Below are 19,697 nucleotides of genomic sequence, written 5' to 3'. Positions count from 1 at the left end.
GACATATTTAAATTACAAGGGTACCCAAATGACGTCATTAACACCTTAAGGTATGAGGTCATGAATAAGCAAAAACAAAAGATATTTAATCCAATTTTGGAAAATAAGAAGGCTATTTGCCACAACAATCGGAATTGGAGTAAGGGGATTGAGCCCCCTACTACCCAGACTTCAACCACATGCCAAAATCAGAGGACTTTTAAGTGTGCCTTTATTACCAATTTTACAACTGACAGCTCGGTAATAAAGGCCATTTTGGTAAAAAGATTGGCCCATCTTAAGGAGTGAGCAGGGGATAATCAAAAATGTTGGCTCACATCTGCATGAGGCATATAAAAGGGGGAAGAATTTAAAGGCAATGTTCAAAAAAGGGTTGAGTATACCCAAGCTAATTAATAACACCAACAACCCTGGAATGTTCAAGTGCAGGAATTGTTCGCAATGTCAACATATTCTTATTAAGAAGGATTGTCTTATCTCCACCCATGAAATCACAATTACAGGGCATTTTGACTGCAATGCAAAATGGGTGGTATATTGTGCATTTTGTTCAGCATGTACATGCTTTTACATTGGTAAGGCAGACAGAAGACTCAGAGAGAGAGTCTATGAACATATTTATGACATTAAAAACAGAAATATACAAGTGCACTATTTAAACGTGTACAGCAAAACACTTCCCATTGTTTTAAGTTCATCATACGTAAACAAATTGCAGTAAATGAAAGAGGGGACCTCGGACTTTAACCTTTCAAAACCCTGAACTGTATTGGCAACTTTATTTGAATGCTGATCTCCATCCAGGATTAAACAAGAATGTATCAATAACTTGTTTATTAAAAGTAAGGGCTCAACAGAGATAGTAAATGTATTTAAGTTGGTTTTATTGAAGAGCAATATTTTATAAAAGCTAATATTTAGGGGCGGTGCTGGGGCATCTGGAGCCTGATGGCTTGCCCAAGGTGAGAGTCAAACCTTGCACCTTTTGCTTTTGGAGTGGATACCTCAGCTGCTCAGCTAACCTCACAAGAGTGTGTCATTCAAGTTTTGCAAACTGCTATGCAGTAAAAGTGTTTTATGAATTGGGTGGTGCTTGTTGAGAGGCTTGAAAATCATATCATTTTATTAAGTGATTTTATTGATCTAAAATACTTTTTAAGCATGAATGTAATTTTATTGTTTGTCTGATTAAGTCTTTCACATAAAAAGAAAAAAGTGCTAATCATTTTATGCATAAATAAAAGGATTGGATTTTAAATCTACAAGCAGTTATTTAAAAACATGTTTTAAGGGAATTTTCCTTTAAGTATAATTCTAGTGCCTGTATTTCCAGCTTTCAGGAAGCCATTTGTTCCAAATTGTCAGGCTGCATGAACTAGGCTGAGTAAAAGTCATGTTTGTGCACAAAGTGCTTCAGAGCTTTCCCAGAAACAGAAGAAGAGAGCCTGAGCCCGAAAGGACTATGCTACATATGAAAAATAAATTCCCACACCCTGGGATTAGACACACACCAAAAACAAAGGGGATGGAGTGAAGGAGTAGAACATCTGCTGTTCAACTTACACAGCTGTCCTGCATTTATCATATTGACCCCTGCTACAGTAACATTAGCTATATGGGTAGCTAACTAAATTTGGGAGATGGAAGGAGAAGAATCCAAGAACCTGTGGAGAATGGTCCTAGCAAACCTTGATCTGGACCTAAAGAAGAAATTAAGCTTGTAGTGTTTTGTAAAAAATATGTACAGAAGACCAAGTAGCAACTTTTAGAATATTTCTAGAATCCAACTCTATACAAAAAGCCATAGATGAAGAAAAGGCCCTGGTATGGTGGGCTTTGACCCTGCCTGGAATAGATTTGTTATGATAAGTATGATAAAGGAAAATAGCCTTAGGCAACAATTTGGAAACAGAGTCTTTTTTACACAGGTTGTCCCTTCTTGTCTTCACAAGAAATAAATCATTGATCCAAAGATCTGAAACATTTACTTCTGACAAGATAGTACCTGAGTTGCCAGTGTACATGCAGGAAAATGCAGTATCCTTTCTCCCACATTTTTCAGGTTTAGGGAAAAAAATGGGTGAATGGATGCATTGGATTAAAGTAATCCTCAAGACAGTCAAATTAGCTGGTTCAAATGGAGCAAGTGTTAACTTTTCTAGCAAAAAATTAAGATCCTAAGGAAGGGCCACTTGGAGGCCTCTTATGCTAAACCCCTTTAAAGAATATTTTGACATGTGATTGCCTTGAAAGAGGAGAATCTATAGGTAGACGTGCTGAAGTGGCTGATAAATGAACCTTAATAGAGGAATAATAAAGGTCATAAGATAGTAACTCACACAAATATGTTAAAACCAGAGAACAATTAGCCTTGAATGGGGTCTGATTATGTTGTTGACATCAATTAGAAAACCTTTTCCATTTGTTGATATATGATTTTGTAGTAACAGGCTTTCTTGCCTCCATTAGTATCTGATGTATGTCCTCAGAAAACAGATTCCTAAAAGGTATTAGGGCCCATGCAATCAACTGAAGATAATTGATGTCAGAAGGTATCAAACACCCTTGCTCTTCTGTGAGTAGATTCAGTCTTTGAGGAAACTTGTGCTAATTGCTCCTGGCCATTTCTGAAAGAAGAAGAACAGCAGTTGCCTTGACCAGAAAGGAATCACCACAATGATCCTGGGAGATTCTTTCTTTGGAAGTATCCTATATATTGGATATTAGTGGAAAGGATGGAACAGCATAAAGCAACATTCCCATCCAAAGAAAAGAAAAGAACATGTACCTTCCTTCCAGGCCTTCTTGTACTGAGTACTGGAAAATAATTTAGCCAGTTCATTGTTCAAAGGAAGTAAAAATTGTTACATTAGAAACTACTTATAGATAGTTAAAATCTTGGAAGACCCCATTCATGAGGGTCTGCCATTGTCCTGCTCTGCTTGCTTGTCACACAGTTTTGCTCTAACAGAAGGTAGGATGTCTGTGGACTAAGACTGTGCTGTGAATCTATATCCCAAGTGAACATAGCTTGTTTACAAAAGGGGGTACAACCTGTTTCTCCTTGCTTATTGATGTACTACATGACTGTGGTATTGTCTGAAACCACATGAAGAGATCCTGCGGCCAAAGATGGTTCAGAGAGTTAAGTTCTTTGATCAGGACAAGCATCTTCCTGGATATTTATGAACTTTTGTCTGTTGTATGTGCTCCACACCCACTGCACTTGTATCTCTCCTGGAATTATTTCCCAGGCAAAGTTCAAAGAGTCTGTGATGCCTGACTGCTTTGGAGCCTGGCGGGAGAAGGTGTACAGCATTTTTCATTTGAAGTGCAGCAGTAACATGGGTCATCTAAATAATTTCATCTTGTGTTCTATCTGTTGATGCAACCACAGTAGGGGAGCAAGTTCAGTTCTGAGGATAAAATCCCTACCCTTCAGTTTTTACATCAATGAACAAAGCGCACACTTAACAGATATGCACTCACATTTAGTGATGGAATATTTAGCCTCTCTACTTGTCAGATTCATAATCATAACAGATTGCATACTACACTCTATCAATTCTTTTTGGCAAAACAGTACTTAAAACCAGTTTAGAGGCATCTAAATGTACTATAAACTCTTTTGTGAGAACTTGGTATGTCAGCACAGATTTGGATCATTAGTGTCTTAGTTGATGAGAAACTGTTTCTGCATTTATGTTCCACTCTCTTTTATGAACATTCTTCTGTTATTAAAACTAGGGTAAAGGATATAATTGTAGCAAATATGACACAAGTTCTATAATATCAAGCCAACTTCAAAGAGGCTCTAACATGTTTTTTTTTAAGTCCATGTAAACAGCCAGTTGCTTGCAGCCTCCTTCTGGCAAGTGATGATTCCCTTTCCTATTATTTCACTCAGGGGCATTAGCCCCATCATCTTTATTTTACATTCAGAAACATTTTTCCTCATACCCCTTTGCTTAGAGCTCCTAATACAGCTTGTATTTTGGACTAGTGTGAATCCCAGTCTTCAGGGTATATGGTTTCATTATCTAGATATGAAGTGGCATATGATGTGTAAAGTTTCAGGTACAATATTCTCTTACCTTTGGAAGGTACTGGTGAAACGATGGAGGCCAAAATGTAGGATAGTGTGCTCATCTAGATGAACAGGGATACAAAAACCTAGAATGTTATTGAGCTTATCTATTCTAGTCGTAATATAGCTATCAAACATAGAAATACTGTTCAATTTCCTAAACTCAGTGCAGAGCCTACTTTTTCTGGTTGGTTCTGGGACCAAAGCTAGCGATCTATTCCTTTCACTGCTAGATTCTTCAATTAATCCCTAGATGAAGCATCTTTTTATTTCTTAAATTGGCTTCTGTTGAGATTCAAAGAACCAATAGGGTCTAAGTTTAGCCATTTTGCTTGGCTTGATTTGTGTATGATGTTTAGAGTCCTCTTATCAGGCATTTCAGAGGAACTCGTCTAAATTTTATTATGGGATATATAGCAATATGTGATCAAGTTATACCTTACCTTACCATTGTAAAGTAGTCTATCCTTGTCAGTATCCCAAGTGTCAGCTGTCAAACTTACTACCATTGTCAGCACATCTTTCAAGGTATTCAAAACCATGAAGTGAGGTATTTGTTTTGCCATCTCTACCATATCTATCTGGCTTTATAAATTATATCACTTTGCTTTTTTGTGATGTCAAATGGTTCATGCCAGTTTGCTAAAATCTTGTTCTCCAGAAAGAGAAAAATGGATTGTTTTTGCCAGGCTGTGGAGTGGTGATTCATCACTGGGACAAAGCAGAAATTCCCCAAGACTCCAAGAGCAGAATAAGTTATTTCTTACATTTATTTCATTGAATTGCACTTCTTAACGCTTATAATTGTGCTATACAGCTAATCTACTACATTTTGTGCTGTTATAAAGCTTTTTTTACTGTTTCACTGCATTTGTGTACTGTTTTATACTGTTTTAACTGAAGTTTTCACCGCTAGATAGTGTTTAATTACTGTAATTGCATTTCTATTGAAGTAAACTGCTTTTTCATACTGAGAGTTGTATTTCTGTTTGTGAGTGCTCTATCTGTGCTTTTCTGTGCATTTTTGTGAGGTTTCTGTGTTCTAGTCAGGTAGCATAGTCTGGATTGAGGCCTGCTGTTATGCAGGCCTGGTTGCATTGTTTGTTGAATTTCCTGTGTTTCTGGCAGCCATCTTCTGCTGAGAGCACAGAGCTAATGGGAGGAGGGGCTTACTGCTGTTTTTTGGCTGTGATAAACATTTCTGTAGTGATTTCTGCCTAAAATAGTGCAGCTGGTAGCTGTAATACTTTCCCACCCCCCATGCCTATTGGTGTCTTCTTCTTATACTTGGTGGCTTTGCAGTTGCCTGTCCCTACTGTAAATTTGATCTGCGACACGCCTCCTGGTCTAGTGTCATTAGCTGATTCTACCTAATACAGAGAGAACATTTGAGAAGGCCAACCTACTTAGATTCTTAACCTTGCATTATCTTCTGTTCCTCCTTTCTGCCTTTCCACTTTACTAAAAAATAATAAAAAAAAAACTGCTAGAATCTCCTTGTGTTCTGACTGAGTATGCTTTTCAGCTGATAAGTATATTTTTGGTACTTTTTAACTGTTCAGAGTTGAATAAAACAATAATTGAATTCAGTTCAGAATACAGTTTGAATAAATTGCATTTATTTAAACTGTATTTTCTTTAATATTGCTACACACTCAAGTGTACTAGCTTGCACTGCACTTGAATTGTTTTTAGTGCTGTTTTAGCTGCTTTTCTGTAAAAAAATCTTAGCTTGTTAGCTGCCTTTCCAGTAACTAGTCTAGTCCAGATAGAGATTTGACGTATCCAGGACTGTTTGTAAGCTTCTGAGCCCCCCAAGCCTTTCTGTGTTGGAGAGAAGCCTTCTAGCTTATCAGTGGGAGTGGTAAGCACTAGGTAGCCTATCTACCCCAAGAGGAGTGTTTTCTGGTCAAGAATTTGTAGTTTATTGGCTGTTTGGGCAATTCTTCCATCTCTTTCAACTTTCTGGTTTAAAAGCCTGTGTTTGTGTTTGTTTCTCTCCTTTCTTGTAACTAGTCTAGTCCAGATACAGATTTGCTGTATCTGGGACTGTTTGTAACCTTCTGAGCCCCCTAAGCCTTTCTGTGTTGGAAGGAAGCCTTCTAGCTTGTCAGTGAAAGTAGTAAGCACTAGGTAGCCTATCTACCATAAGAGGAGTTGTTTCTGGCCCAGAAATTGTAGTTTATTGGCCATATGGGCAGTTTTTCCATCTCGTTCAACTTTCTGGTTTAAAAGCCCATGTTTATGCTTTTTCCACCTTTCCTGTAGCAAGGCTAGTCCAGATACAGATTTGCTGTATCCAGGACTGTATGTAAGCTGCTGAGCCCGCAAGCCTTTCTGTGTAGGAGGGAAGCCTTCTAGATTATCAGTGGGAGTGGTAAGGACTAGTTAGCCTATCTACCACAAAATAAGTGATTTCTTGCCCAGAAATTATAGTTTATCAGCCATTTGGGCAGTTTTTCAATCTCTTTCAACTTTGTGGTTTAAAAGTCCACGTTTGCACTTGCTAGCCACCTTTCCTGTAACTAGTCTAGTCCAGATACATATTTGCTGTATCAAGGACTGTTTGTAACCGTCTGAGTGGTGCCAAAGTCTGCTCATCAATTTTTCCTTTAGATCTGCTAGTTCTCTCCCCTCTTGCACTTTTACTAGCTTATTAGTCTAGCACTTTACCAGACTTCTTCTAGCAATTATTGTAGCACACAAAAGGGCTACCAGCACTAAACGTTCTACAAGGAAACAGCTCCAGTACTTATTATTAATGCCCATTGCTCCAGGCATGTCTAAAGATCAGCTCCCTGTGCTTTCTCCTATTAACCTGATGAACTTGGGCATCCTGAGGCAATGTAGCAATGGCCTCATGCACACTGACAACTCTCTCCTCTTACCTCCCAACCCTAAAACTTGTGAGAGACGCACTTATATATCAAAATTGGAAGCCACACACTCTCCAGCCAAGACCGGAATAGTAGGTCAAGAGGAGAAGATCAACACTTGCACCACACTACATGGAACACATAGCCCTCCAGAACACACACCAGCACTGCCTTCACATAAAAACACAAACCACACACCTACCTTCACAGAGGCTCTCAATAGAAATCTACCCAAACAGCAGAGACGTCCAAGGCAGAAATTCACTTGACCACCACAACACAACACTAATCATGAGACACATAACTCTCTTAAAAAGTGTGGCACTCAACCAAAGCCCCTAAGGCAAAACAGCATGTCCAACACACTAGTCATAGGTGACTCAGTAGTGAGGCACACTGATGTCCCACTCACTAGGTTGAATAAGAAGAATGTAAGAGTCAGCTTCCTGTCAGGCACCAAGATCCAACACATAATGCATGCACTCAGGTCCCTCAGCAACAGGCACAAATTTGACTCTGTCATTGTACATGTGAATGTGAATGACCTGAGACTTACCTCCCTGGACTACATGAAAAGAGACATGGAGGAGCTCTTGGATCATGTAGCCCAGGTGGGTATGACCCTAGCCCTGAGCATCATCCTACCATTACCCAGAATGACACCACAGTACAAGCAGAAAATGATTGATGTCAATAACTGGCTAAGTTTCTGGTGTGATTCTAATGGGATCCAGTATCTGTCTGCCTGGGATGACATGATTTACAGACCTCAATGTTTTTCCAGAGATAGTCTGCATCTGTCACCCCTGGCTTCAGGATATTGGCCAAGGCTCTTGCCACCCCTATAATGCCTTTTTTTATTTGGTGTTCCAAAGACCAAATTACCACCGTAACATCTACAAACAAATGCAATCTGAGAGTCATGCTGCTCAACGTTAGAATTCTAAATCTCAAAATGTACTCACTTGAAGCACTCCATAAAATGGAGAACATTGACATTTGTGCTGTAATAGAGACCTGGTTCAAGGCAGGGGAAAGCACCCCTGCACTACCAGGCTATAACTCATTCCTCACTTTTCGGCCCCAGAACTTGGACCAAAGCTCCAAAGGTAGTGGTGTTTCCATGTTCATAAAGGATTCACACACCTCCAGACTTGTAGCCCAACATAATGCATCTGAGATACCTTAGGTGCAGCTAATATTGGGTAAGACAGAGATTCAGGTTGTAGCCTGCTATAGGTCCTCAACCATGTCCCAAGACTCACACTCCACATTCCTAAACACCCTGGAGAATATTATGGTTCAACCTAATGGTCTCATACTGGGTGACTTCAACTACCCCTCCATTAACTGGAAAAACTACTCATATACCAATACACTTGCCCAGTGCTTTCTTGAATTCATTAAATCCAATGCTCTGGACCAGCTCATTCTTACCCCTACTAGAGGTAGCAACTTCCTTCACCTGTCATTACTAACATGGGTGACTGATGCTCTACATCAGCAGTCAACTCCTTCCTGGGTAGAACCGACCACAAACTATCCCCCCCCCCCCACAAAGGTAACCACCATGAAAAACTTTTCCAAAGCTAACTTTGGGCTCCTAAAAATAGAGGTGGCTAACTTCACAGCACCCATGCAAATGGAGAATAGTTGCATGACCGCCGAAATCATACACCAGTGCAATGTACGAACACATACATAAATGCATGGATCTCGCCATACCCAATAGAACCAAGATGCTCTCCTCAAAAAAAAAAAGGAAACCAATCTGGTGGTCCCCTGCCATAAACAAACTCTACAACAGCAGGAGAAAACTGATGCGGAATAAGGCAAAGTCCCAAGACTGGAAAAACTCCCTTATCAGCCTCAACAAAAGGTTGAGATCCCTCATCATATCCATTTTATTCCTTATTTTCTCTTTGATGTGTTTATTGCTTGTTATCATAGGTTTTTCTGAGCGTGGTACTGTGGAACTTGATGTTGTAGCAATGGTAACCTCTGATGATGACATTGATGTTAAAGAGTCACAGTTTGGGGGTGCAGAGGGTCAGTCCAACACTGAGGTTGTGGATCCCACATTTACTGCCCATATTTTGTTTACAGTCAGTGTGTTTATGCATACCCCTCACATGCAGCCCTCTGGTATAGGACAGGTTGAGGGTGAATCCGTTGAGCAGGATAGTGTAGTTAATCTGTTTGCAGAGCTGGTTGATTCTCTCCATAGCCATCTGAGTTGCCACCCAAGATTATTGGTGATGGTGCTCAGAGGAGGTCTGCTATCCACCATCTTCCTGATGCTGGTGTGTCATTAGGTCTGCCAGATATATGCAGGGCTGTAGTGGAGGCACAGGCACGTTCTATTTGGGCCTCAGAAGAGATAATGCAAAGTACTAAATGATGTGCATTTTGACATGTGTTACTCCCTGAATCATGTGGGTGATTTCTTGAACAGGATGAGTGACACACTGAATCAAGCAGTGTCTGTGATGGAATGTCTGCTGGGGGTTGGTGGACATCCACATGGCCAGAGAGCCACTACATCTTCTGTTGTTAGCAGACATAGTCATGCCGGATCCTGCTGCCATACTGGAACTACTTCCACTGCTCCGTCAGTGATTACAGTGTTCAAACCCAGACATGATAGGCCACAGATTCATGGTCCTGGATGTAGCCATGAGGAGAGCTCATCCAGCAGACATGGCTCACATTCAGGTAGCACCTTGACATAGCTGGGGCTGTGGAATTGGTAATGCGCTCCTGGCAGAATTGGTTCCTGTGGTCTTGGGAGATGACACTGAATTGACTACTCTGCCATCCATGCCTTGCATCTATCAGAGATGCCAGGATATATTGTAACACAGTGCTTGATTGTATTCATGCAGACACACACACACACTCATACACATATGCATAAAAAAAAAAAAAAAACACTTGCCCATAGCACCTCACAGAAATGCAAGGTATCTCTTCCTATAGCGAGCTGCTAGCTCAATAGCCGGGTCTATGTCAAATAAACAAAAATGCAATCTCTCAAACGCTCCTATGAGCAAATAATCATAACATCGAAATTGGTACAGCCCCCCACTAAATATATATTCCTACTCCGTGGTCGCACTTCAGTGAGGAAACAGCAAATATCCCACTCTTCACTGTACTGCAATCCCAAAATACCACTTCCGAGGTTATGATTATTCGCTCATTTATTTATTTTATTTATTTTACATTTGTTAACCGGGCTAGTCCAACTGGATACATGTCCATTTTCAGTGGAGGCCCGAGGAGAAAAGCTCCACTAACTACTACTTAACAAGTTAAAGAAAACATATACAGAATTATGCGATAAAAAGAAACATTTGCTTAAAATATCTTTCAGAATGTATATACACAAGAGTACAATATGAGACTTCGCAGGAGAGTTAGGTTAGATAATTTACTAGGTTACAGTATTACTGCATTATACTGAGAAGTGAAAATTAGATTCTAATAGATCGAGATGAAACCTGAAAGAGGAGAAGGAATATTACAGAGAGGTAACTCATACAAAGTAATGGAAGTAATACATGCACATAGAAAGAAGGTAAATAGAGAGTGAGAGGGATAGGTAGAGGAAATTAGTGTGAGTTAGAGTTTAGTCGGGGTTAAAGCATGGACATATCCATTGATTTTTAAGATAAATTCTTAGTTTTTGTTTGAACAAAGCAGGGGTAGGCATTGAAGTAAGTTCAATAGGAAGTTGATTCCAGTGTTTCCCAATGGCGTTAGAGAAAAGGGAGTCACCAGCAAGATTGTTGGATTTAGTTAATGTTACTAGGAGTTTGCTAGAGGAGCGAAGTGAATTCAGGTTAGAGTAAGGGGTAAGAAGTTTGGAAAGTGCAGGTGTGTTGTTAGGTTGATAGAAGGCTTTTTGGACAAAGGAAAGTTGGGAAAGAAGCAACATATTTTCTAGTTCTAGCCAGTGAAGTTTCTGAAGGTTCAGACAGTGGTGAGTTCTGAAAGGAGTGCCAGTTGCAAATCTGGCAATGCTATTATATGTGTTAGTCAGTTTAGAGAGATTGTTTTTCTTCAGGTTAGTGAAAATTGATGAGGCATAGAGAAGAGTTGAAATAAGGTGAGAGTGGGCAAGGGTAACTTTGGCTGTGGGGGTTAAGAATGTTTTAATTCTGTAGAGGGAGCCCAATTTTTTGTTTACAGTTTTAATGGTATTATTAATGTGACAATCATAGGTAAGGTTGTTATCAATCATGACACCTAGTAGTTTGGTAGTAGAGTCGGCTGATATGAGGGTGCCATTAATAGATAAGATGGAGAAGTTTAATGTGGGGGACCTAGTAGTAGGTTTAAAGAGGAGGAGTTTTGTTTTTTTAGCATTTAAAAGTAGGCAGCGTTTTAAGAACCATGCTTCTACTTTGTGGAATACATTTTGAGTAATAGTTTGAAGCTCAGGTATGGTTTTAGCTGAGTAAATAAGAGTGGAGTCATCTGCATATTGTATACAGCTAGCTTGGGGAATAGCTACTTGTAGGTCATTTATAAAAAGGGAGAAAAGGAGGGGTCCAAGAATAGAGCCTTGAGGGACACCAAGAGAAATTGGGAGAAGAGAGGAAAGTTTGTTATCCCAGAGGACTGCCTGTTTTCTGTTAGTGAGATAGGAAGTGAACCAATGGATAGCCTTTGGTTGTAAAGCAAGAGATTCCAGGATTTTTATAAGGAGGGGGTGGTTGACCATGTCAAAGGCTTTGGACAGATCGATAAAGAGGGCTGAAGATAGAATATTATTGTTGCGGTTTGTGTTTATAAAGTCAGTAAAGGAAAGGAGAGCAGTGGTGGTACTATGAAAAGGTCTAAAGCCGTGTTGACAGGGAGTAAGAATGTTATTTTTAGTTAAATGATTCATTAGCTGGTAGTGAACACATTTTTCCATGATTTTTGCTAGGGGAGACAGGAGGGCTATAGGTCTGTAGTTAGAGTATTCATTGGAGTTTCCTCCTTTATGTAACGGTATAATGTGTGAGATTTTCCAGATGTCAGGTATGGTTCCTTCATTAATAGTTCTGTTGATAAGGATAGAAATGGGATAGGCTATTTCCTTAGCAGCTTTTTGGAGGAATTCAGATGGAAGTTGGTCAGCAGAAGGGGTACATGGTTTAAGTTTTTGGAGGCATTTTTGGATGAAGGTGGTGGAGATGGGTTGTATTATAAAGGTTGGTTGATTAGAAGATGCAAGATCAGGGATGCTAGAATTGTCAATGGGAAGGTTGGAGGCCAGTGAATTGATAGTATTAGTAAAGAAGGAGTTGAAAGCATTGGCAGTTTCATGGGAAGAATTATTATTGGACCCAGAGGGAGAGGGAGTGGTAGTCTGTCCGGGGTGAAGAAGTCTATTCAAGGTAGACCAGAATTTTTGGGGTTTATTGTAATTTGCTTGTTGGAGGTTACTATAGTAGTTTTTCTTGTCAGAAAGAATAGCTTTTTTGGTACTCGAGAGATTTAGTTTTGTTTATCTAAACTAGACCCCAATAGCCTACCCTATCTCCATCCTAATCAATCATTCTATCCAAGAATCTATCATCACACTGTCTGGAAACAATTCTACACTATACCAATCCACAAGGGGGGAAACTCCACTGATCCCTCAAACTACCAGCCATTCTGTCTCCTTCCTGTCTAAATTACTTGAAAAATGTATACACAAGCAGCTCTAGGACTATCTTCTTCAGGAAAATCTACTCACTCCTATCCAGCACGGCTTCTGCCCTAACCATTGCATGACTACTGCTCTAATTTCCTACAGTCAGACTATCTCTCATGCCAGAGACAATAACAAAGTAGTTTCCTGTCTATTTTTAAACCTCTTGAAAGCCTATGACACTGTCTCTAACCCCAGCTTCTTGACAAACTGTCTGATCTTAGTCTATCTAATCCTACTCTTAAATGGTTCTCAAGGCTACCACACCACCAGACAGCAGTCTGTCAAATGGCTCTTGTCCTTCTTACCCTTCCTCCCTGTCAATACGGGAGCACCTCAAGGATCCATTTTTGATCCTGTGCTATTTGACATCTTCACAAACTGTCTTCACATTTAGGATCATAGGAACTTACTAGGGTATTGGCCCTGATGACCCTACAAGCATAGCCAAGAATTTAGCCCATGTTCCAACAAGTCAGCACCCAATGCCACTGTCCAGCTGGGACACTGGTGGAATCCCAATGGTGTATTTTCTATTCACTATCCAGTTATCCAGGTTGCACTTAAAGAGGGTTAATGAGGTACTCTGCTTGATGTGGAGAAGGAGTCTATTCCATAGAAGTGGGAGTCTCTGGTACATAAATCTGTCCCACCAACAAGTCCGGTTGATGTCACACACCAGATTGAGGTCATGCATGGTGGTTACTCGAGTGGAGCTTGACTTGCGGATCTGCAGCAGTCCCATCAAGGCAGGGTCTGAGATTGCTTTGTATGCATGACAGAAGTCACCTCTGAGGAGTCTGTATGAGACTGAGAAGAGGGACAGGTCTTATAGCCTATTTATGTAAGGTAGATGTTTGAGGCCCTGGATTCTGCTGCTGATGAACCTCTGTGATCTGTCCAGCTGCTGCATGTGCTTTGTGAGGTACATGCCGAAAGGGGCATTGTACTCAATAATGGGTCTTATAAGGGAAGAATATAGGGATGTTATGACCTCCTTGACTCTGGATGAGACAGCCTTGCTAATGAGGTGGGCCATGTAGAAAGCTTTCCATACAACGGAGGCAGTATGGTGGTCAAAAATCAGTTTGTTATCAACCTGAGTGCCCACATCTCTCACAACTGACTGCATGCTTAGGACCTTGCTATTAATGTGATAATTTGTGGGACATTACTCTTCCCAAAGTGGATGATAATGCATTTTTTGGCCATCAGTTTGAGGCCATATTTCTAGCACCAGTCATTTGTTTGGGTGAGAGCCTCTTGGAGGATGTCCACATCACTAGGGTAATTGATGACAGCACCCAGCTTCCAGTCATTTGCAAATGTGGTCAGCCACAGCCCACTGATTTTGGTCTGCACCTCAGAAAAGTATATCCCAAACAACAGAGGCCCCATGACCAATCCCTGGGGTACGCCACTCATTACGGGTCTACCACTTGAGGTGCCTTCCCCTATTTTGACTAGGTGGGTTCTATCAGTGAGTTAGTTTGCTACCCATCTGGTAACATACAAACTGATAACTAGTTAAGAGAGTTTATATATTATTCCTGAGTGGGGAATAGTATCTAAGGCTTTGGACAGTTCATGTTAGGCAGTGTGCACCATCTTCCTCTCATCCATGGCTTTGGTGACTATCTTAAAGAAATCAACCAAATTTAACAGGCATGACTCCCCTTGACAAAACCAAACTGTGTGGGATCAAGTGTTTGGAGGTTGCCAATGTCCTTGTTAATGAAGTCCATGATAATACTTTTCATGGCCTTGCAGATCAGGCTGGTTAGTTTGATGAGTCTATAACTTCCTGTACCAGTGGGTGCTCCACCTTTGTGCAAAGGGATGACAATGTATGTCCTCCATTCAGCTGGGATGAAGCCAGTACTCAGGCTTTGGTTGAACAAGGTGCCTAATGATGCTGCAAGTTCCTGCCTGAGTTCATGTAGGATGCAGCCTTGGATGTTATCAGGTCCCATAGAGGCTGTATTTTTTGCCTTTGAGAGATCAGTGATGACTTGCTCCCTAGAGATAAGGGGAGGGGAGCGGGTGCTAGGAATGTCCTGATTTACCGATAGGGGGAGAGGGGTGAAGTTTTCACTGAAAATGTCTGTTAGCAGGTTAGCTATATCAACAATGTTTGTGTATGTGGTGTCCTTGACCACCAGTTCTGAGCAGATGTGAGAGCTTCCTTTGAGATTGTAGACATGTGTGAAGAAGGTCTTATGATTGTCTTTAGTAGATGCGGCCAGTTTAGACTCAAAGTTTGCTTTGGAGGATTTTGCTAATGCTCTTATTTGCTTGTTCAGGCTAAAGAGAGATTGCTTCCAATTAGGCACCTACTCCTTCTTGGTCCTGGACAACAATTTTTTTTCCTTTTATTTTAGAATTTATTTATTGCAGGTGTCCACCAGACAGGTTTACTCTTCCATGAAGAGGAGGATTTTATCTTGTTGGGTGTTCCTGATTCCTTGCCGCTAATTAAATGCTCATAAAGTACTTTGGTGTAGGTTTGGACATATGTGCCTATGGAGGGGGAGGGGGCTGTGAAACTGTTTATACGTTCTTTCAGGAGGTTGTAATCTGATTTGGAGAAGTTTCTTTGTTTGACCCTGGCTAGGGTTGGGTTGGGGAGATGGTGACTTTGAAAGTGACTACTTTGTAGTTGGATATTCCAAGGAGGATGACACTGTAGGGATGTTGCAGTGGTTACTCATGTTGGTTAATACCAAGTCCAAGATATTATCACGTCTTGTGGCAGTGTCGACCAGCTGGTTCAAGGCATTTGGACTGATGAAATCAAGGAATCTCTGGGCATTTCTGTTTTGGCATGAGTAGTTCTTCCAGACTATGGATGGATAGTTAAAGTTACCCAACCACTTATTCCTCTCAATCTTCTCTTATACAATATGCAGATGATTCCTCAATCATCGCCACTTCTGATAATCTGTCTGACCTCCACACTTTAACCCAAAACTCCGTCAACTCTGTTGAAAACTGGCTAACTGATAATCAGCTTGTACTTAATCCCAAAAAAGAAACAAATTTCTCTTATTCCTCACAAAAATCCCTTACTAATCTTAAATCCTTATTTGCTATAACTTCATTTGATAACACTATCATCAGCACTGAAACACATACCAAGTGCCTGGGAGTGATAATTGACAGTCAACTTAAATTCGACCTATACATCCGAAATTGCATAAGACACACCAAAAACTGGGCTTGCTTTATTGAAATAAAAGTCCTCACCAAAGACTCTAGACTTTCACTTGCTTATACCTACCTTCTTCTTAGTCTGCTTTATGATGCTTAGATCTTAACCAACTTACTATCTTCTCTAAAAAACAACCTCAACTGCTCCTTATTCACGCTATCTTAAACAAACCTTCTTCCTGCCCTGCCATCTCCTCCCACATCTCCTTCTATACTCCTAACTGCCCTCTCTGAAGCTTGGAGCAGTTCCTCTTGGAAATCTATAAGCCCAAAAGATCAATTGGCCAACATCTATATAGGTACTTGGTTGCCTTATCCTGTTACAAACTTCCACTGACCATTAGAACTATATCCAATACTCACACTTTCAAAAAACATTTTAAAGAAAAACCTACTGAACTCATCGGTCTGCTCCTGCCTAAGCCCAATCTAATTTGCTTTCTGCATTCCTCCTCATAACCCTTAGTGTTTACTTCACTTACCCATGTTCTTTCTATTCTGTCTATGAACTGCACTCCTCTGCTCTACTTGGTTATGTTTTTTTTTCTTATTTACTTACTCCTGAGCTTGCTGACCTGATCTACTTTGTACTATATCCTGCAATCTAAATGTGTCTATGGCAACCACTATTGATTTCTAGTACCATTTACCTTGCTGCCTGCTGACGTATTCATTTTGCACTGTATTTCAGAATTTATTGGTACATACAATTACCTCTGTAATAGAGTTTTGCTTACATTTGAAGATTTTTGTACTTACTACTATTTTATGTTTTTACAAGTGTTCTATATCGAGCTTTTCTGCCCAGGCCTTCGCTGAAAATGGGCTCAGGCTCAGTCGAGCATACTTGGTTAACAAATGTCAAAATAAAATAAAATAAATAAACATTGCTGTTGAGTGCTATATGGCTCTTGTTGATGGCCCTGATCACTGCATACTTTAATAAATACATGTGACTCTTACACACACACACACACACACACACACACACACACACACACACACACACACACACACACACACACACATACACACATGCACTTCTTTGGTGTCTGCCTTACCATCCTCTCACCCCTCCAGCCACCCTTTGCGAATAATGATGACTGTACCATGGTCTTTGTATATGACGTGACTTAGGGTTACATATATGTCTGACACACACAGTGGATTGCTACTGCTTGCTTACTCACAAGCTTGCATTTGTCAATATATATTGCAGAATAAAGTTTTGATTTCTTGTTTCTACTCATTTGTGAATGGTTGCTTGAATAATTGCTGAACCTCATTCTATTTCAGTTAGTACTATATGTAAATCAACTGAAGCAGTAGGTACTTCAGTCTTGCTTCTTGCTTCACATGTGGAATGATGGTATAATTGACCTGTTCCATAGCTTACAGAGAGTGGCTAAGGGAAATACTTGATGCACAGTATTAGGTTGAATGCATAGTATATATTGTAAATATCAGTCATATAAGCTAGTATTGACATAATTCTACACCTCAGACAAATCCTCTGCTTAGTGGCATATACATATTTTCATAAGATAGTACTTGATTGTGTAGCCCTTTTTTCCATACAGGCTTAACATTTACCTTGTTATTACTGCAAATTGTGTCCTTGATAATTGTACTTGTATGATGCTATCAAAAACATAGCGATTGCATGGTGAAGTAAAGGTTGTAGAGTTTGACAGGCAACAATTTTCATATTTGTATATGTGTAAGATCTTAGACTTTGATCTAGATAATGAGAGAGAGAGAGATTGTGTGTGTGTGTGTGTGTGTGTGTGTGTGTGTGTGTGTGTGTGTGTGTGTGTGTGTGTGTGTGTGTGTGTCCTTTGCCTCTTAGCCAGATCCAGGGCAAAAAATAAATAAATAAAAGGTGTCACCCTGTGTGGCTGCATCTGTATCAGCTCATTCTAATCTAGAGATAGGCATATTTTGTCTTCTTTTGCACAGAAAATCTTGAAAACGTTAGTTTCTGCACTCTGCACTTTCAGTTGTGTACAATAACTTATAGTAGACAGAAGTTACTAGGAATTAAACACTCAACATTTACATGTTGCTGGTTGTATGCCTTGAAGTCTGCAGAGTATCGGGGGCCTACTAGTTGCACAGAGCTACAACAGCTGGGTATTTTAACTCCTCACATTCTAAAGTGCCTGAAACTGGTAGACAGGTTTCTGGGAAATGCGGGACAAGAAAAAATACAAAGATATATCACAGAACAAGGAAAAGAAGTTGCAGAGCGGGTACTGATGTAAAGTTAAAAGCAAACCTTTATAGGCTTGTACTGCCAACTATACTGCTAGCTAATGTGCACTGCATATCAAGACAGACTACTTGAGACTGGAACTCTCCAACAAGAACAAGGTGAGAAATATTTGTTTATTTTTGATTTCTGAGATGTGGCTGTATGACAACATAAATGATAGTGCAGTAAACTTAGAGAATTTTACACTGTTTCATGTAGACAGAAAATATACACTGTGTGGAAAGGCCAGAGCAGGTGAAGTCTGCATCTACATTAATGAAAGATGGTGCAGTATATGTGAAATCCATCATCTTTCTTCTGGAGGAAGCATCCAACATGCCACCAAAATTAAACAGGACAACATGCATCTTGTGCGAGGACTGTTTAAGCATCTGGTATGGGGTAGGAGATATCCCAGCATCCGCTGCAGGACGACAAGATTCTGTAACAGTTTCTACTCTACAATGATTAAACTTCTGAACTCAGGCACTAGTCCCAGGGGTCTGGACCCATAATAAGTCAATTTTTATTTATTTGTGCAATTTATACTTACATATATTCCAAGTAAGTGTAATATTTATTCATTATATCCATAGTCAATATTATTTAATCCACTCAAGTTCAATATTAGACAAATAACTTAGGCATTTCAAAAGTTGTTTTGTTTTACTTTAAATAGGGTAGTTAATTTAACTCAGGGAGGATATTCTTTTCATATATGGGTGTTGGTAATGTCTCTGCTCTTTCTTGCATGTGTTGGGAATAGCATTGTTATTTCTTAGTTATGTTTATTACTTTACTTGTATGTGTTTTTTCGCTTTCCTTTGTAATATCAAGAATTGAGTTGATGCACGAAATTTCACTTAGGTTACACGTGTGTTGTTCTAAATGACAATAAACTTTACTCAAGTCAGAAGTTACAAACTTCATGACACCCATGCAGACAGGAACTGAACGTTCGACTGCTGAGTCCTATACTAAGGCATTATACGAGCACATCCACTCATGCATGAATCGTGCCATCCCAAATAGAACCAAGATGTTCTCCTCCAAAAAAAGGAAACCAATCTAGTGATCCCCTGCCATAAACAAACTTTACAACAAAAGGAAGAAACTGTTGCAGAAAAGAGGAAAATCCTAGGATGCAAAAAACTCCCTTACCAGCCTCAGTAAGAAGCTAAGATCCCTCATAAAATCCTCCAAAGCTAGTTACGAAAATAAAATTGCCAAAAATTCCAAAGACAACCACAAGGCATTCTATAACTATGTCAAGAATCTAAATGGCAATCAGATCTGCTCTGAGCTACAACTGAATGGCATTAAATATACTGATCCCAAGGATATTGCCAATGTCCTGGCAGATCAATTCAGTGCCATCTTCACCCCCCTCTCACCCCCTAAATGGCCCATCTCAGTACCGGAAGATTACCAAATTCCGGTAATAACGGCCACACAGGTAAAAAGCGCACTCCCCAAAGCTAAGAATACAGCATCCATGGGACCAGATGACATCTCGGGCTGTGTACTACATGAACTACAAAATGAACTGGCACCTCACCAAAGTGTCACGTTTAATCATAC

The sequence above is a fragment of the Protopterus annectens genome, chromosome 5.part0 (assembly GCF_019279795.1).
Source record: "Protopterus annectens isolate FY-2018-M chromosome 5.part0, PAN1.0, whole genome shotgun sequence".
NCBI classification, from domain to species: Eukaryota; Metazoa; Chordata; order Ceratodontiformes; family Protopteridae; genus Protopterus; species Protopterus annectens.
Note: the sequence above shows the minus strand (reverse complement) of the source record.